The sequence below is a fragment of the Triturus cristatus genome, chromosome 3_2, assembly GCF_964204655.1.
Source record: "Triturus cristatus chromosome 3_2, aTriCri1.1, whole genome shotgun sequence".
Classification (NCBI taxonomy): domain Eukaryota; kingdom Metazoa; phylum Chordata; class Amphibia; order Caudata; family Salamandridae; genus Triturus; species Triturus cristatus.
This window is the reverse complement of record NC_140584.1, coordinates 614,872,933-614,891,713: the sequence shown is the minus strand read 5'-3', so window position 1 is coordinate 614,891,713 and position 18,781 is coordinate 614,872,933. Positions and strand designations below refer to the sequence as shown.

Genomic DNA, 18,781 nt, shown 5'->3' with positions numbered 1-18,781 from the left:
CTGACGACGCCGTTCTTTTGACCCGTTCAGGCGTGGCCCTCGACAGACTACTGGTCACATTTGGCGACTTCATGACCTCTTTAGATCTGAAAATTAACACCCAAAAGTCTCAGGTCATGATTACTGGCCTGGCCAGTAGGAAAAAGAAATCTAAAACATTTTTTTGCCTAGGTAGCGAGGTAAAAAGGGTCCCCATCTTCACCTACCTGGGGGTCGTTTTTGATGAAAAGGGAACGTGGGGTCCTCAACAAAAACTAAAAGGCAACTCTGTGGCAAGATCTGCCGTAGCTATACTAGGTTTTGCCAAACGATTGGGTGCTCGCCCTATGGAGGCTATTCTAAAGGTTTATAAAGCCAAAGCTTTGGCCATAGCCTCCTATGGCTCTGCCATTTGGGGTTACACAAACACTAATACCATCCAGAGGGCGGAGAACATGTTTTTAAGATCTCTGTTGTCCGTCCCTCAGTCCACACCCACCTTTACGATACACTCAGAGTTGGGCATGGGGTATGTTGCAGACCTAATAAAAGTGGCCCCCGTTATATGTTGGATAAAAACCTGGCTTAACCAGGAAATTTCCTTAACCCATATGATTCTCAAAGATTGCCTTGCACTGGATAGAGCCCATAGAATCCCTTGGCTGGCCTACGTCAAACGGTTGCTTGCATTAGTGGGTCGTCCAGAGCTATTCTACTCCCCCGATAGTATTAACAAAAAGGATGTTTCGGTGATTAAATCCGCATTAGTAACGCTATTTACGGCAGAGAGGGAGGATTTAGAATTTAAAAAAAACATTAGTTAGAAGGAACTATACGCTTATAACCGTTCCTGGCCTTGAACCATATTTGGCCTTTGTAACCAAACCATTTCATCGATTTCTCCTAGTCAAATTTCGTTTTGATCTAATACATTTTGTGCTTGGCTTTTATCCTACATGGGCTACCCCAGATAACGCAATCCCATGTGATTGCGATAACTTTTCCCAAGACACACTTCATTTTTTTATGTTTTGTGAACACTATGCTCAGATTAGGAAAAAATACTTGTTACCTATTTTGAAGGAGGCTGGTTTTTTACAAGTGAGGCCAGCGCTCCTGTTCCTGCAACTTCTACCTAGCATTAATATTGTATTTTATGTAGCAAGCTTTTTAGTTGCAGCTGCTCGCATAGACAAGAAGCGTGTCAACATACGGCTAAACCCCATTATGATTTGAATTGGTGTGAAAGGTTGGGGGTTCCCCCTTTTTGGAGTTAATTTTTATCCCTATCAGATTTTATTATATTGTAAATATATCAATGTATTTATTTTTTTAACTTTGAACTGAACTTATGATATTTGTTCATTTTAATTTTTTACCATGATAATGTCATTTATAATCATTAGTGTAATTGATGAACTTTTGTTCCGTATTCTATGTGACTATCTGTTTGCTATGTCTTTTCTTGATTTTTATTAATCGAATAAAAGTATTTGACTGACTGACTGTATACAGAGCACAGCTACTCCTAGGAGTGTCCCAGTGCTCAGCTCATAGGAAAGATGATCATTCAGGCTCATCTGTCTCTCAGTGTGCGAGTGCCTGAACAACAAGAACAAAAATATATATATATTTGTTTTTCAAAAAGCCCTTTACAGCTTTTGATTTACAGTTTCAATCATTTAAATTTTCTCTCTCAATCTAGACTCAATATACCTGCACATTAGTTCTTTCTCTTCTAGTTTTTTCTTCACTAGAATTAAACCAGTCCCTGGATGTGGCACATGCTGCGTGGTTTCCTTAATGTCTCTCTCTGGTTAGCGCAGATTGTGCGATTCACCGAATAATAATTAAGTACCTTGTAAATAATCAAGTATCTTACATTTTTGTCCACCAAGTTCTTTTACTGCTGCTCAATCATGATTACTTTGTCTCAAGTTCCTGACTTGCATGAGCGCATAAAGGAGGTAAACATTAAATGTACTTAGCTTTCTCGTGTCTCTTTTATCTCTTGCAGATCATCGAGAACTCTTCCCAGGAAGCGCAAGGTTCACAGAGTAAGATTTCCTGGATGGGCAGGTAAGTTTGATTGGCGGGAGAAACACGGGTGATGTCTTCACTGTAACACTGACTGCCTAGCAAAGGGTGAGGTCCCATAGAGTGGTATGTATACCCTCCTGAAATCGAAGATGGCTGCCACCATCACATGGCTGTTTTCAGAACATTCTGGCTTGTTCCAGAACATTCTGGCTTGTTCCAGATGGATTGTCATGTGATGTCAGTGTCTATTTACTGGTTTGTTCCAGAACTTCCTGGCTTGTTCCTGGACCTTCTGGATTGTTCCAGATAGATTGCAATGTGCTTTCAAAGTCTATTCATAAGCGATTAGTTGACAACGTTGTTTCCTTTTACCAACAGTCTTAAATTATGTTTGTTTGGTATAGTTCTATTACATTTTAACATTTGTGAATCCCCCCCCGCGTTCAAAGCTTTAGGAACCATCATTTTGCATCTCCACAAATGTACCCAAATAGACCAACCACCTGGGATGTTCTGTGAAACAGCTGACTCTGTAAACTGGATGGCCATGGCTGTCCCCCCCCACACCCCTTAATAACTGCTGTGGGTGACATGGATTGGTGAGATTCTGCCTGTAGAAATTGCGTAGTAATTATGGTGCTTGGAGATGACTAGCTATTTCCCAAGACATTTCCTCGGGACCGAACCCTTTCCAGTCAATTAAGTAGTAGACTTGACCTCGTATTTTTGTATAATTAGGTTTATGTTTGATTTCATATTCTACTTCTTCATCTACTTCAATGGGAGCTGGGGTAGTTTCTACATACATTTGTGGATGACAGGGTTTCAGTAATGAAACGTGGAATATAGAATGTACCTGGAGTGTTGTGGGTCGTTATCTTCATGTTAAGGGTGGCCCTATGAATTTTGGTGTTTGTTTCCTATTGCCTTTTAACATAAAATATTTGGTGGATAACCAAACTCTGATACCAATTTGATACTGAGCTTCTGTGGAATGCTTTTTTTCAGCATAAAACTTATTCCTGTGTTTTGCTAACTCAAGGTGTTTTTTAGCCTATTTTAGAATGGACTGTAGGTCCCTGTTATGCTCCTCCACTGTGGGGTGATTGGAGGTGCAGGCCATTCAAATGGAAGAATGTTGGGATGATGACCACTTGTGCAATAGAAAAGGGAATAGTCCAAGGTAGCGTGCTCTGAATTATGATAAAACAAACTTGGCCACCCACAAAGGCCTGCTCCAATCTTCAGTCTGAGTGATTGCTAAACACCTAAAATAAAATAACATGTGTATTTGTAAACCGCATGTTCACCACTACAGGCATCGTGGCGCTGAATAACAGATGTTTGTTGTTACCCAACTCAATGGTACTCATTTTATCAACCTCAGATGGATGAAAGGCTGAGTGGACCTGCCGGGATTTGAACCTGTAACCATGAGATTGAACACAGGCCCCCTGCAGTTGACGCATTAGTCCACTGAGCCACCAGACCTGGCCTCAAACAAAATACTGTTCTAATGTTTGATTTAAGTGTTCTGTTTTACTATCAGTGTCCAGGTGAAAGCTAATGGATGAGCGAGTATCTATTTTCAACACTGAACATAACATTTGACAAAAAAGTGAAGTGAATTGAGTGCCTTGTTCAGTTGTGATCACTCTAAGAATGCTATGTAATCGGAGAATATTTTGTGAGTAAATGCATGCTAATTTAATAGCAGTAGGTAATTTAATGAAAGCTATGAAATGCACCTTTTTGGTTAAGTGATCCACCACTACTAGAATGACCGTGTATCCTTGACTGCGAGGCATTTTTATGATCAAATCTATGGAGATAGCATGCCCCAGGCTAGGTGGATTAGGAATAGGGCGTAGCAAACCTTCTGTTTTTTTGTGCTCTGCTTTACCTTGAGCTCAACCTGTCCAAGTTGTGATATGCTTCTTAACATCGGAACTTAATGTTGGCCACCAAAATATTGTTGAACAGTAGCTATAGATTTCTGGATTCCTGTATAACACCTCCATTTTGGAATCATGTACCTAGGTTAAAACTTGATGTTGCAAACCATAATTTGGAATATAGAGATTACCATGGTGATGTTGATGGAGCAGGTAAAGCAAAATGTTGTATACCTCCTCTATTTTGCATGAAAATACTAATTACATAACCTACATACATAATAATTTGAATTAACTGTTTGCAGTGTTATATTAGTCAACTAATTGCACATTAAACACCAATTACACATGGGATTTATTGCTATTTGCATGGCAGAATAACTCTAATAACTAAAATTTGTACGCCTATTAATTGTAGTACGTGTGATAATAGGATATCGCATGATTTATGTCGCTTTTGTGATGTTTGCGTTTCCGTTTTGGACCGAAGGGTGAGTTTTATTGCTTTACATGTCGCTAAAAGCTAGGGAAATACTAATACATAAGGGATTAGTGAGGGTTTAACATTAGAATCTTAATTTCTGTGTATTAATTATTCTTTTGTGCTTGTTTCGCTTAAATTGGCATTTCTGCCTACCAAAACATGGCGTCCAAAATGGAGTTCGGTAGTGGCCACCGTCTCGTGAGCGCGATGCCTACTGCGCAGACTCGGATGGCTCAGTAGACCTCCAGGCAACCTCACTTAGAAGCAGAGTGTTCCTGGTCAAGGATAGGAACATGGGGGACTGCCAAACTTCAGTCAGTAGAATCTGGTCTAAATGAACAATTGGGACATACAAGCAAAACTTTACATTTTAGCATAAGGACGACATGGACAGAGGAAGTGAGCCAGCAAAATCCATGAGAACCTAAACTGACGTTATATCGGACGATATTAAAAATTCATCAAATTGACCAATCGTCTGCTTCCTTAGTCTAAGAATGTTTCATGTTATCCCGAATTTCATTATAAAAAGGGTAGTAGAATAGGGAGGGGCTGGCATTCTGCGGTTCTCGATGACTGCACACCCCTATCGACCCCAAAGACTATGACAGATGCTTGCACGATTTCTGGTCCTTTGGAGATCTTTGGGACTGTAACGTGCTGAGCAAAGAACTTTCGGACTTTGAGCTTTGGCCTGCTTTATTGGGACAATTAACAGCTAAATTCAGTGATGCAGAGCAAAATGAATTAGGAAAAATCCAGATAGCAAGAATAGGTAAATATAAATGACATGCTATTTGTGCTGATTGAACAAAATTCTAAACTTTGATTGACCAAAATGCTAATATTGATTGCAAACAACATTTAGATAAACAAATAATTGATTTACAGAAATTACGAGTTTGTGGTTTTTCAATGAAGAGATTAGAGGATTCAGAGGCTTAAATGTGTTTTAGCTGGTTCTAAATCACCATCAACCAGTCCAACTAATTGGTCCGTCGACCAAGTGGTGGAGTGCCTTGATGTTTAAGGTTAGGATCCTATAGGGGGTGATGCTAATGTATATTCTGTAAAATAACTTTTCTTCCCTATAGGTAATAAGGTACTCTCCCCCCTTGTCAAGCGATTGATTTATCATCCCTCCTGCGTGTAGACTCGTGAGTGGAGTTAGTGTGAGTGTTGGTGTTATGGGCCCCACCAATGGCTGCGTGTGTGAATGAGCTAGTGTGACGTCGGGTCTGCGACACGGGAAGGATTAGTTGTGTAAAACTGTTTTGCTCTCTCTTTTTCCCCCGGTCTTTTTCTCTTGCTGGATCAGTTTTTCTGGTAGCAGAATGATGGTTATTATTGGCTAGTTTGGTGATTATTGCTTATTTCCGATTTTTTTATTATTGATTGCGGATGTTTGGATGAGTATTGATTTATGTACTAACATTCTATGTTGAGTCGCGTTGCGTTCTATGTTGTTTTGAAGACTTCTGGGATGTAGGAAGTCGGATGGCCTGTGGCAAGTGAAGTCACATGGTGAATTATTTGTTGCCCTGTAGGTACACGGGAAAAACATGTGACGATTGAAGTTGCGCAACGCATTGTCTGGATTCGATTTGGTAACATCGCCGTGTGTTATCGTTAGGGACATTTCTGTGTGAAAGTGGTGAATGAGTAGCAAAGGCCAACTGTGAAATGTTGGTCTTAAGTAACAGGAGTCCACGTGAACTCTGATTACGCTTATCACTGGAAAGGTAATAGGTGTTCCCTAAGCTGTAAGAAGGATTAAGTAGAGGGAAGTGCTACTTTATTAACAAATGCAATAATTCTGTAGTAGGGCAGAGGTAAGCGCTGCTATCGGGAAAGACAGGATTCTGTGTGAATGAACTACATTTTCCGTTTGAATGTGTGTGAATGAAATAGCATTCAACTTAATTGTGAAACTTTGGTCTTATTTCTCAGGAGCAGTGCGTCTCCAACAGGTGTCTTATCTCCAGAGAAACGATTAGTTAATGCTTGCTAGAAGGGTAAGGTAGAGGGAAGTGCTAATTTATCTGCGAGTGTAATGATTCTGTAGTAGGTCAGAGGTAAGCGCTGCTCTCGGGAAAGACGGAATCCTTGTGAAAAAGGTCAAGACTATCTCTTTTGTTAGCGAAACAGATAATGGTGGCGGTTTTATGTCGTTACTAACAGATTTTGAGTATAAGGGAACGTAAAGAAAGTTTGCCGATAAATTTTGTAAAGGAGGGGTCAGCAGATGCAGGAGTAGCGAGAAAAGCTGACGTCAGAAAAGACCGCGCTGGGATTGGCCAATCAGGAATAGATGTAGATGCTCCTGATTGGTGCGTTAGTGTACGCCGCGCTAGGAGTGGAGAATTACAGGGTGACGTAGACGCTCCGGATTGGTGCGTTAGTGTGAGTCGCACTACGATTGGATAAGACAAACAGAATAGTCGTAGGAGAAATCTAGCGATACTAAGAAAATAAAATGATGTATTACGATCCACCAGAGAAAGAGACAAAATCCTGGTTCGGAAAGATCAAGAACTTATTTAAAAAGGATAAACCGATTGTAACTAGAGAGGGACAGTTGCTGCCTCCACCGAAATCACCCGCATCCTTTATGGTTGCGAAATATGGATATCATACATGTATTTGGTTAGACAATTGGGCAATGTATACAAAAGATGATAGAGTTTTAGCATTTCCGGAACATGGTTCATTCAATTTAGCGGTATTAAGGAATTTAAGAGAAAGAATGATGAGATTAGAACCGAGACCTAGACCTACTCAGTTTGAAGCATTGACAGAATGGGAAGATGAGATGTATGACAGAGAACGACAGCAGAGTGGCGGAAGGTACAAATATATGTTTGGTAGACCATGTGGACAAGAGAATCATGATGACAGAATGAGGAGATGGCGAAGTGCAAATATGGCTGATGGTATGTTCCCTTTGAGAAATGCTGAAGAGACTAGTAGTAGAAAATGTACAGAGAAGAGAAATAATACAGGATCAGAGGGTTATAAGTATGGTGTGCATGAGTCGGAGGATAATGTACTTGAGGACATGTTTTATAAAAATCCACCCCGTACCAACCAAATTACACATTGTTGACACCAAGTGCCCCAGTAAAAGAATCACCACAAAATATAAAGTTTGAATCAATACCACCTGAGGTAGGAAGAAATAATCCCTTTAGAGAAACAGAAAATGCACAACCTGGTAAAATGACAAATGAAAATTCAGCTGAATTAGCCAGAACTACTTTAGAGTTAACTGAAAAAATTAGGGAATTGACTAAAAACATGGAAGCTGTAACTGTTCCTGTAACAATAGGACCCGTAATGCCAATTTTTGATAACCAAAAGGATAGTGAACATTGTTTGACAATTCCTTATAACAGTAATAAACAAACCGAAATGGAAAGAAGAGGTTCAAGAGAAAATCCATGGGGACAAGTGGTAGAAACTTTTGGACTAAGTACTCCTAAAAATTTGACAGTAAATCAGAGTTTAGCGAATAGAGCAATAATGACGACAGGATCAGTACCAGAGTGACCAAAAAGTTTAGAACCAACACGAAATGAAACAATTCCTGTAGGTCCTACTTCTGATGAATTAAGTGAATGGTTAAGGAGTTTACAGCAAAAAGATGCTGAACCTCGACCTTTAGATGTGGCTAAATTAAAAATAGTTTTAGAAGAATTAATAGTAGGAACTATTCCTACAGAAAAATTAAAAGCATATCAGGATGAAGAACTAATGTTTCTATGCAAAAGTATGACATGGAGAGCAAGAAATGTACATGAAAAATTGGAAGAAGTAGCAAGTGAAATGTGTGACGACTTTGAAAAAATAAAATCATTAAAGAAACCATACAGAGTAGACTTTTCTGAAAAGGACATTGAAAATTTGAATACTACAGGAAGAATGACGCAAATTAGAGATCTAATTGTTCGACTGAGAAAATGGGGCGATGTAGACAAATGGAAAAGTAGGTGGTTTCAAAAACGAGACAATGCAACAGACAAAACGTATGCAGCTTTCCCAGTAAGAGAAAAAGAAAAAGTGGTAACTGAATATTCCATGAGGGAGATTCCAGGCGGAGTCTATGTGCATGTCTCCTGGACTAGATAAGACATTTTATCATTCACCAATGACTTTCCTCGCTTGCGCGAGAAGCCGATTGAATGGTATAGGCAGGTAGACAGGTTTTTAATATTATCAAAAGTACTATGGATTTATTTGAACAGTTTATTTGACATAATTGTGCCAGCAGACCTATGGGCAGAATGTAAAATTACAATAGGTTGGCCTACTCAAGAATACCCTAGAGATCCAAAAACAGGGGCTCCTGATCCAAAAGTAATGAGAACATATGAACAGGTAGTTACCTTCCTGAAAAATAAAGTGCCTCCTAAAGAAACTGATTGGGTAAAAATTGATAGAACTCATCAAGAAGTTAAAGGATCTGTACATGCCTACTATGAGAGATTGTTGTTGGCTTTTAAACAATACAGTGGTGATGAAAATTTGAGTGAGAAGGATTTGAGTCATTTTGTATATCGATTTGTGTATGGGTTGCGTCCTGAAGTAAGTGAAATGATTAAACAGCATACAGTGGATTGGCAAAATAAAAAGATAGATAAAGTACTGAGACATGCAAAATATTTTAGTGATGAGATTGAAGCCAAGCAGCGTAAATTAAAAGAAAAATTCATGTGAGCTCTAGTAAAAGTGGCAGAGAGACAGGAAGCCCAACTGATTGAACAAGCAAATGGTACTAGCATGAAACAAAGAACCAACATTGGGAAAGGGAAAGGACAGATTAGCATAGAAGAAGCTAAAAAGAAGTGGCCATGTCATGACAGCAGACGAATAGGGCATTGGAGAACCGAGTGAAAATTTCCCCCAGGTGCTAATGGCGATAATGCATCATTGAATCCACAGGTGCAGAATGAGGTGAGTTGTCAACCGCAGCGACAGCAGCAGGTTGTTGCTCAACAGTGTCAGGTGCCAAAACTGCCTTTTCCACAGAGCATAATTCCTCAGAAATACAGTAATGAGACAGGATTCTACAACGAAGAACAGGTAACGAAACTGCCGCGTGCTAGTGCTGTTTCGCAGTATTGGCTACAACGCGATGAGAGTGAGTCAGAAGAAAGCTATTGACGGTGCCAAGGGGAGGAAGAAGAGTGCGTACTTGGCGCAACTCTAGAAGTAGACCAGACATGCCCTTTTGTGGATGGAAAGGTAAATGACGAAAACATTACTTTCCTAGTAGATACTGGTGCTACTCGTTCAACTGCTAGGTCAGCTGATGTCAAAAATCTTCCTCTCTCGGATGAAACAATCCAAGTGGTTGGAGTATCCAACAGACAGATAAAAACGTATCTCACTGAACCAGTTAAGGTTAAATAGGGCAATTTTCTGAAATGCACGGTTTTGTTGTGTGCGATTCAAGCCCTGTAAAAAGGTTAGGGAGAGACTTGCTGTGCAAAATTAACAGCTCAATATTCGGTACTCCTGATGGAATACCTTTTGAAACTCCAGATGAGGACTATAGCTAATATGGAACCTGAAATTACTGAGGCATTTGCTGTATTTGACCCAGAGGAATTGCCTCAAGAATAGTAGAAAACAGTAAAAACGGAGGTATGGGATTTCACAGGAGAAGATGTGGGATTAATGAAAAATGTAGATCCCGTAAAAATTTCTGTAAAAGAAGGAGTTAGTTACCCAAATATTCCACAGTACAAATTGACACCCGAGATAATTGCAGGAGTTACTCCTATAATAGACAGAATGATTGAACAAGGTATTTTGAGGGAAATAATGAGCAGTCCATGTAGTTCACCAATTATGGGTCTGAAAAAGCCTAATGGAACTTTCAGGATAGTGCAAGACCTGAGAAAAATAAATAAAATCGTTGTATCATGTTGTCCCATTGTACCAAATCCATCTGTGATTTATTATCAGATTTCTCATGATGCAGAATGGTACACAGTGATTGATTTGTGTCATGCTTTCTTTTCCATTCCTTTGCACCCTGACAGCCAACAGATTTTTGCGTTCCGGTTTGGCGAACGTACTTTGGCATGGTGCCGAATCACACAGGGGTATACAGAGAGTCCCTCACTATTTAATCAGATTCTGAAAAAGTCCCTAGAAGATTTAAAAATGCCTGAAAGTTCGGTATTGGTCCAATATATCGATGACCTACTTGTGGCATCGAGAACTTGAGAAGCTTGTGTAGTGGATACCGTTGCATTGTTGAACCATTTGGCAGATGGAGGACTTAGTATCCCCATCGAAATTGCAATTCTGTCAGAAAGAAGTACAATATTTAGGCCATAAAAAAGGGCTAAGAAAAGTAACTGCAGATAGAATCAGGATAATAAAAGGAATGAGAGCTCCAATGACTCAGAGAGAAGTGAGAATATTTCTGGGAATGGTTGGATATTGCCGTCAGTGGATTATTAATTTCTCATTGATTGCAAAACCTTTGGTACGCTTGACAAAAAGTGATGTAAAATGTATTGAATTAAATAAAGAAGAGTTGAAGGGTTTTAAATAATTGAGAGATGGTTTGTGTGAAGCCCCAGCCCTTGGCATGCCTGATTATGAGAAAGAATTTGAACTCTATTGCAGCGAAAGAAATGGATGTGCACTTTCTGTACTAGTACAGAAACATGGAAAATTGAGAAGACCAATTGCATATTTTTCAGCTATATTAGACCCTGTAGCTGTGGCACTGCCTGGTTGTTTGAAAGCTGTAGCAGCATCTTGTAAGAGTCTGGAACAGAGCGAAGGAATAGTGATGGGATATCCTGTGAGAGGGTTTGTACCTCATGATGTGGCAATCCTCTTAACCAGGAGCCGCACTCAGTTTATGACACATAGTCGTCTGACTAAATATGAGAACGTCATATTAGTTGCAAAGAATGTGAGCCTTGTGAGATGTCTGAATGTGAACCCTTCAACACTGTTACCTGATGCGGGGAATGTGGAAGTCAGAGATGATGTGGATCATGACTGTTTGGAAGTGCTTGATTTTTGTACCAAATCACGTCCTGATATAAAAGATGTACCTTTGACAGAAAGTGACTATGTGATGTTTGTGGATGGATCATGCCTGAGAACGGATGAGGGAATTTTGAGTGCGGCGTATGCAGTATGTACGGTAGCAGCTGTACTGGAAGCATCTTTTCTGAAAGGAGTGAAATCAGCCCAGGTTGCTGAACCTTTTGCATTAACAAGAGCATGCAAGTTGGGAAAGAGTCTGAGAGTGACTGTGATAACTGATAGTCAGTATGGCTTTGGTGTGGTGCATGACTTTGGGCAGATCTGGTCCCAAAGAGGGTTTTTGACATCGAGTGGAACTCCTATAAGGAATGCTGAAGTGGTTGGAAAATTGCTTGAGTCTATACAGCTACCTAAGCAATTAGCAGTGGTGCAATGTGCTGCACATTCAAAGTCTGCTGATTACATTTCAGCGGGAAATCAACGATATGGCTCAATATTGTGCACAAAATCAGAATTCGGTTAACCGTGGTAGGGAAAAAGAACTGAATTCATGTCCCTTGCTGTTTACTAACACTGTGAATACATGGGAAGAAGTGAGTCAGTTACAGGAAGAAGCAGGAGATGAGGAAAGGAGACAGTGGGTAAAAGCAGGATGTGCACCACGGGAGACAGATCATGTGTGGATTTATCGGGATGGAAGACCAGTCATGCCTGATAGCATGGTTTCTACCATGGCACGGATGTATCATGGACAAGCACATGTAGGAAGAGATGCTATGATCAGACTTTTCAAACAGACATGGTAAAGTGCAAAATTCAGACTTGTAGCGGAAAGCCTTTGTCAAAGATGCCTTATATGTCAGCAATACAATCCTGGAAGAAAAACAGTGGTAAGTCTGGGAACGATAGGACGAGAAGGAGGGCCTTTCAGAAGAATGCAGATTGACATCATTGAAATGCCGCCCTGCAACAGGTTGAGGTATGTTCTAGTGATAGTTTGTCTGTTCTCTCGATGGGTGGAAGCATACCCAACTAGAAGGAGTGATGGAATTACAGTAGCAAAGCTACTATTGAGAGAGTTTATTCCCAGATTTGGTTTTCCAGTCACAATCGAGTCAGATGGAGGAAAACATTTCCAAAATGAAATCATGAAATTAATTTGTGAAGCATTGAATGTACAACAGAAACTACATTGTGCCTATCGCCCAGAGGTTTCTGGTGTGGTGGAACGAGTATATGGCACCATTAAAAACAGATTGGGAAAAAGGTTTGAAATGGCCTGATGTCTTGCCTCTAGTACTCATGACTATTAGATCTATTCCGGATAGGAATACTGGCTTGAGTCCTCATGAGATAGTGATGGGGAGAGTAATGAGACATGTTTTCATACCTGTCAACAAGCTATTGCCTATACCTGATGACTTGGTGTTGTATTATTGCAAGGGATTGGCTGACTCCGTTCATTCTGTGTTTCATCAGGTTGGTTCGAATGCAACCACTCTTGAAGCCAGCTGATGATCTGAGCCCAGGTGACTGGGTAAGAATCAAAGTGCATAGAAGAAGAAATTGTTTGGTCCCAAGGTGCGGTAAACCACATCAGGTGATCCTGACCACAACGACAGCTGTAAAATGTGCAGGATTGAAGAATTGGATTCATGCTAGTCATACCTTGCGAATTCCAAATCCAGTGGATAACAGAGAAGAAGAAGAATTTGAAGAATCTGATACAAGTTCCGAATCAGATACAGAAGAAATAAGAGCAAGACCAACTCCTGAGAGGGGGGAATCAGAACCAAGTTCCGGTGTAGCACCAGAGAATCTACCATTAAGGAGAAGATTGCAAATTTCTAACACCATCTCAGAATCAGACACTGAACCAGAACAAGCACATAAGAGTGTAAACAAAAACAGTGAAGAGACTGTCAAAGGAATTCTTGATAAAGAAGTTCTGCATGAAAAGGCAAGAGAAATTCCACCTGAAATAACAGAAGTAGATGGTGAGGTACCAGATACAGAGAGAAAGGGAAAGATTGTTCCGGAAGACCCCGAGGAGATATAGGGAAACCATACATCCAGGTAGAAGAAGGGACAGTTAGTCAGCAGGAAGATTGTGTGCAAGAACCAGGAGGAGGGACAGAAGTAGATAAGAAAAAGGAAGTGGTGGAAAGAAGGACTACTGAAAGTAAGAGTCAAGTTGGAACTGAATCTGAGGACAGTGACGAAGAAATACCAGAAGGTCGAGTCCTGAGAAAAAGAGCATGGAGAACTGAGAGAAATGAAAAAGGAAATAAGTTAATAAAGCCAGCAAAGGATGAAGTTTGGCCAAACAAGATAAAGAGACTGAGAAACAGATTGACACGATTAAAATCATCCAGAGCTGAGCAAGTGAATGAGGTGTCCAGCCAAGAGAAATCAAAAGACGTTGAACAGACACCATCAGAGGAAAGCAAGTGGACGAGAAAGCCTAACCAGAAGTATAAGTCACCAGAATGGTCATATGTGGCACTTCCTGAAGTACAAGAAGAGACAGATAGCCAAGGAGATCTAGAGGTGACTATACCAGAAGTGGTTGAGGACGACGAAGAATCGTAAATCCTGAGAGTTATCTTGTCCGACATCGGGGAAGAGACGGATGTTTAGGAAATTCTGAATCAAGATTGTGAGAGAAAAGTGAAAGACGATCAAATGCCAAACTGAGGAGACAAAAGTGCTCCAGAAGAGAAACTTGAAAAATTACTGAATGAAAGACATAACAGAAAAGAACCAAGTAGGTGCTTAGAGCCTTGGGTTTAGGCAAAACTTGTTGTGAAGTAGACGAGGCTAAGTCAAAAGACACTGATCATTTTCTGAAATGGCAAACACAGAAAGTAGAAAATCTACATGTGTGTTCCTTCAAAGATGATGCAAAATGTGTTGTTGTTGTACAGGATTACTAATGCTTCTGTGGAGTGTGTTGGCTTTAATGGTTTCATTTAAAGTTACATTAGAAACAATAGAAGGTCATAGTGAGAATAAGACTGATGTAGAAAAGATTCAGAAGATTTATCCGACTAAAATAGATAGAAATTACTTACATAAAGATAGGTCCATAAATGATTTTTCTAATAATGTTTTCTCAAAATTATTATATGAATATGTAAAAACAATGGATGTGAGAGATTGCTATGTATGCATGCATTTGCCTACATCTGTGTCTGAGGGAGTGACGTACCATCACCTTCCAGTGACATATGGAATAACATGTAGCGTATTAGCAAGCTTGTTTTACAAAACAGGGAAATTAGAATAATATTTTTCAGATTTAGATGACATATTTTCACAAGTACCTGTAGTCCATAAATTGAATAAGGTAAAACCTGGTAAAGTGTTAGGTGAATTTTTCTTAGAAACTAGGGGGCATATCAACAACAACCGGCGATAATTATCTCTAAGCGCACTTAGCGCTAGAATAATTATCGCCGGCTAGCGTGAATTTTTATCGCTGAGATAGCGTGCTATTAGCAACGCTTATCTCAATAGCGATAAAAATCCTCACGCTAACAGGCTAACGTGAGATTATCGCTGGAAACCCAGCGATAATCTCACGTTACCTTGTTGATAGGGACAGGCAAACTTAGCCATGAAATCCTCCTTCCATAGGATATCATGGCTAAGTAAGAAAAATACCAGACGTAAAAAAGAAGCGTTAACCGTGGTTAGCGCTGCTTTTTTTGTCTCTAACAGGGTTAGCGACATTCTTGATAATAGGAGAAATGTCGCTTAACGACATTTCTCCTATTATTTTACTCTGTAACGCCCTCTTTGCATCTCATTAGAGATGCAAGGGGAAGCGTAGAGTAAAAGGGTGCTAACATGCAAATTTGCATGTTAGCACCCTGTTGTTGATAGGGCGCTAGTTTTATCTCTCCTTTTTTGGCTTTTAAAGCCAAAAAAGCAGAGATAAAGCCCTTGTTGATATGCCCCCAAAGAATTAACATTGAAGTTAGTATTCAAGAATAATCTCACTTGTAGTCTGAAAAGAGAAGAGAAGTCTTTCTTAGATATGGTAGAAGAGAGGAGAATAAAAAAGCAAAAGAAGGTACCAGAGGGAAAAGAAGATAAGACAGTTTGGGATGTTGAAAGAGAAAAACATTTGAAAGGAGAAGCTAGTCCAGCAATGGCTTTAGATTGGCCTCAAAAAGGGAAATTGTGTATTAGAAGAAATGAAACTGTGTATGATAAGTATTTCATAGGTGCAAGTGATTGCCATGATACTTATAGAATCATGGGAGGATGGGGATTTAAAGGAGGAAATGATCCGGTATTTCCTGGATTATATTTTATCTGCGGGAACAAAGCTTATTATCGATTACCAGACCATTGGTATGGCACATGTTATCTAGGCCTGGTTTTCCAAAAGATATTTCATGTGGGAAGAGGAAAAGGTGGTGCACATGAGATAGGTAGACAACTAACACGTAGAAGAAGAGAATCTTGGGCAGAAATTGTAGGAGACATTTTTGGAGCGTTGATACCAGCAGTTGGAATATCTCTGAATGCACATAAAATTAGAAAATTATCAACAGTAGTGGATCACTTGTCAACAAGCACTGCTGGAGGATTTTTATTGGTAAACACCGAAATGGTTACCATGCCAGCCATGGTAATGCAAAATCGACTTGCCCTTGATATAATTTTGGCAAAAGAGGGTGGAGTCTGTGGAATGCTGAAGGTTCAACATTGTTGTACTTATATTCCGAAAGTCAAGATTTAAACACGTACATACAGAATATAACTGATTTGCATGAGGAGATTGTTCCACTGGAGGTTGAAGGTATTTGGGAGAAGATTGGGAAAAAGTTTTCTACTATTAAGGACTTTTTATTAAAATTAGGTAGTACCTTTATTGGTAAGATTTTATTTCCAGTAACATGTGTGATATTTTTTGTATTAATTTTGAGACTAGGATACTTATGTAGCAAGAAAAGAAAATTACAAAAACATATAAAAAAAGAAGCTACTAAGAAAAGAGAGAAAGAAAGAAAAGAAAGAGAAATGGAGGAGATAGAATTAGAAGAATGGAAAGAGAATATGTATAAGAAAACAAAAGAGGAAGAGACAGGGGAAACAATTATGTGATCTAACAAAACGTAAAGAAATCTGAATTCATCTCTATTATACATTTTATCAAAATTTAAGGGATTTGTGGTGATATTAAAAATCACCAAATGGGGGATTGATGGAGCAGGTAAAGCAACATTTTGTAAACCTCCTCTATTTTGCATGAAAATACTAATTACATAACCTACTTACATAATAATTTGAATTAACTGTTTGCAGTGTTATATTAATCAACTATTTGCACATTAAACACCAATTACACGTGGGACTTATTGATATTTGCATGGCAGAATAACTCTAATAACAAAAATTTGTACGCCTATTAATTGTAGTACGTGTGATAATAGGATATCGCATGATTTATGTCACTTTTGTGATGTTTGCGTTCCCGTTTTGGACCGAAGGGTGAGTTTTATTACTTTAAATGTCGCTAAAAGCTAGGAAAATACTAATACATAAAGGGATTAGTGAGGGTTTAGCATTAGAATCTTCATTTCTGTGTATTAATTATTCTTTTGTGTTTGTTTCGCTTAAGTTGGCATTTGGGCCTACCAAAACATGGCATCCAAAATGGAGTTCGGAAGTGGCCACCGTCTCGTGAGCGCGATGCCTACTGCGCAGACTCGGATGGCTCCGTAGACCTCCAGGCAACCTCACTTAGAAGCACAGTGTTCCTGGTCAAGGATAGGAACATGGTCTAAATGAACAATTGGGACATATAAACAAAACTTTACATTGTAGCATAAGGACGACATGGACAGAGGAAGTGAACCAGCAAAATCCATGAGAACCTAGTCTGACGTTATATCGGACGATATTAAAACTTCATCAAAGTGACCAATCATCTGCTTCTTTAGTCTAAGAATGTTTCATGTTATCCCGAATTTCATTATAAAAGGGGTAGTAGAATAGGGAGCGGCTGGCATTCTGCGGTTTTCGATGACTGCACACCCCTATCGACCCCACAGGCGATGACAGATGCTTGCACGATTTCTGGTCCTTTGGAGATTTTTGGGACTGTAACATGCTGAGCAAAGAACTTTCGGACTATGAGCTTTGGCCTGCTTTATTGGGACAATTAACAACAAAATTCAGTTATGCAGAGCCAAATGAATTAGGAAAAATCCAGATAGCAAGAATAGGTAAATATAAATGACATGCGATTTGTGCTGATTGAACCAAATTCTAAACTTTGATTGACCAAAATGCTAGTATTGATTGCAAACAACATTTAGATAAACAAATAATTGATTAACAGAAATTACGAGTTTGTGGTTTTTCAATGAAGAGATTAGACGATTCCGAGGCTTAAATGTGTTCTAGCTGGTTCTAAATCACCATCAACCAGTCCAACTAATTTGTCCGTCGACCAAGTGGTGAAGTGCCTTGATGTTTAAGGTTAGGATCCTATAGGGGGTGATGCTAATGTATATTTTGTAAAATAACTTTTCTTCCCTATAGGTAATAAGGTACTCCCCCCCCCCCATGTCCAGCGATTGATTTATCATCCCTCCTGCGTGCAGACTCGTGAGTGGAGTTAGTGTGAGTGTTGGTGTTATGGGCCCCACCAATGACTGTGTGTGTGAATGAGCTAGTGTGACGTCGGGTCTACGACGCGGGAAGGATAAGTTGTGTAAAAGATGTTTGCTCTCTCTTTTTCCCCCGGTCTTTTTCTCTCGCTGGGTCAATGTATTAGCCCATCTCTCTCTTCTCTGACTGTGTTGCGCATGGTCTTCTTAGAGGTATTTCCTCAAAACCGTTAGCTTTTTGTCCTCCTGGTTTTTGCCAATCTTTTTTCCAGACCTTAGGACTCTGGACTTTCCCACTCTACTGCAGTGGGAAAGGGCACATACCCATCCTACACATGCCAGGATGGGGTGCTTACCTAATTGGTTTATGTGTCATGCCTGTGAGTGGCCGGAGAAAAGGTACACCACATACCCATGCTGGTGGTGACAGGGCTAATGGGAGGGCACAGCACTGATTGTGCCATCCCCAAAACAGCCGATCAAAAATGTCTTATACTCAGGTTGGCCTAGCTCATCCATGGCCAACCCTGAGGGGGCTGTTCTCAACCACCACACAGGGGTAGGTGAGGGGCCGGGTAGGTACATCTGCATGTGTGCTACCCAAGTAGAGACAAACCCCCATGAGGGCTTCCCTACCTAGGGGGGAGGTTCTTCCGATGGAGGACACTTCCAGGATGTGGCTGATGTCCTATTATGGCCCTAGGACCTGGGGCACTTTCCTACTGTCAAGGCAGCAT

At 40.0% G+C, this 18,781-nt stretch overlaps 1 long non-coding RNA gene across 1 annotated transcript; it reads left to right on the top strand.

Moving 5' to 3' along the window:
- Nucleotides 1–2,022: 2,022 nt before the first annotated feature.
- Nucleotides 2,023–17,262, top strand: LOC146857828 (uncharacterized). The gene is made up of 3 exons (XR_014979617.1): nt 2,023–2,058; nt 4,060–4,127; nt 17,051–17,262. It is a non-coding gene; the product is annotated as an uncharacterized LOC146857828 (long non-coding RNA).
- The last annotated feature ends 1,519 nt before the right edge of the window (nt 17,263–18,781 follow it).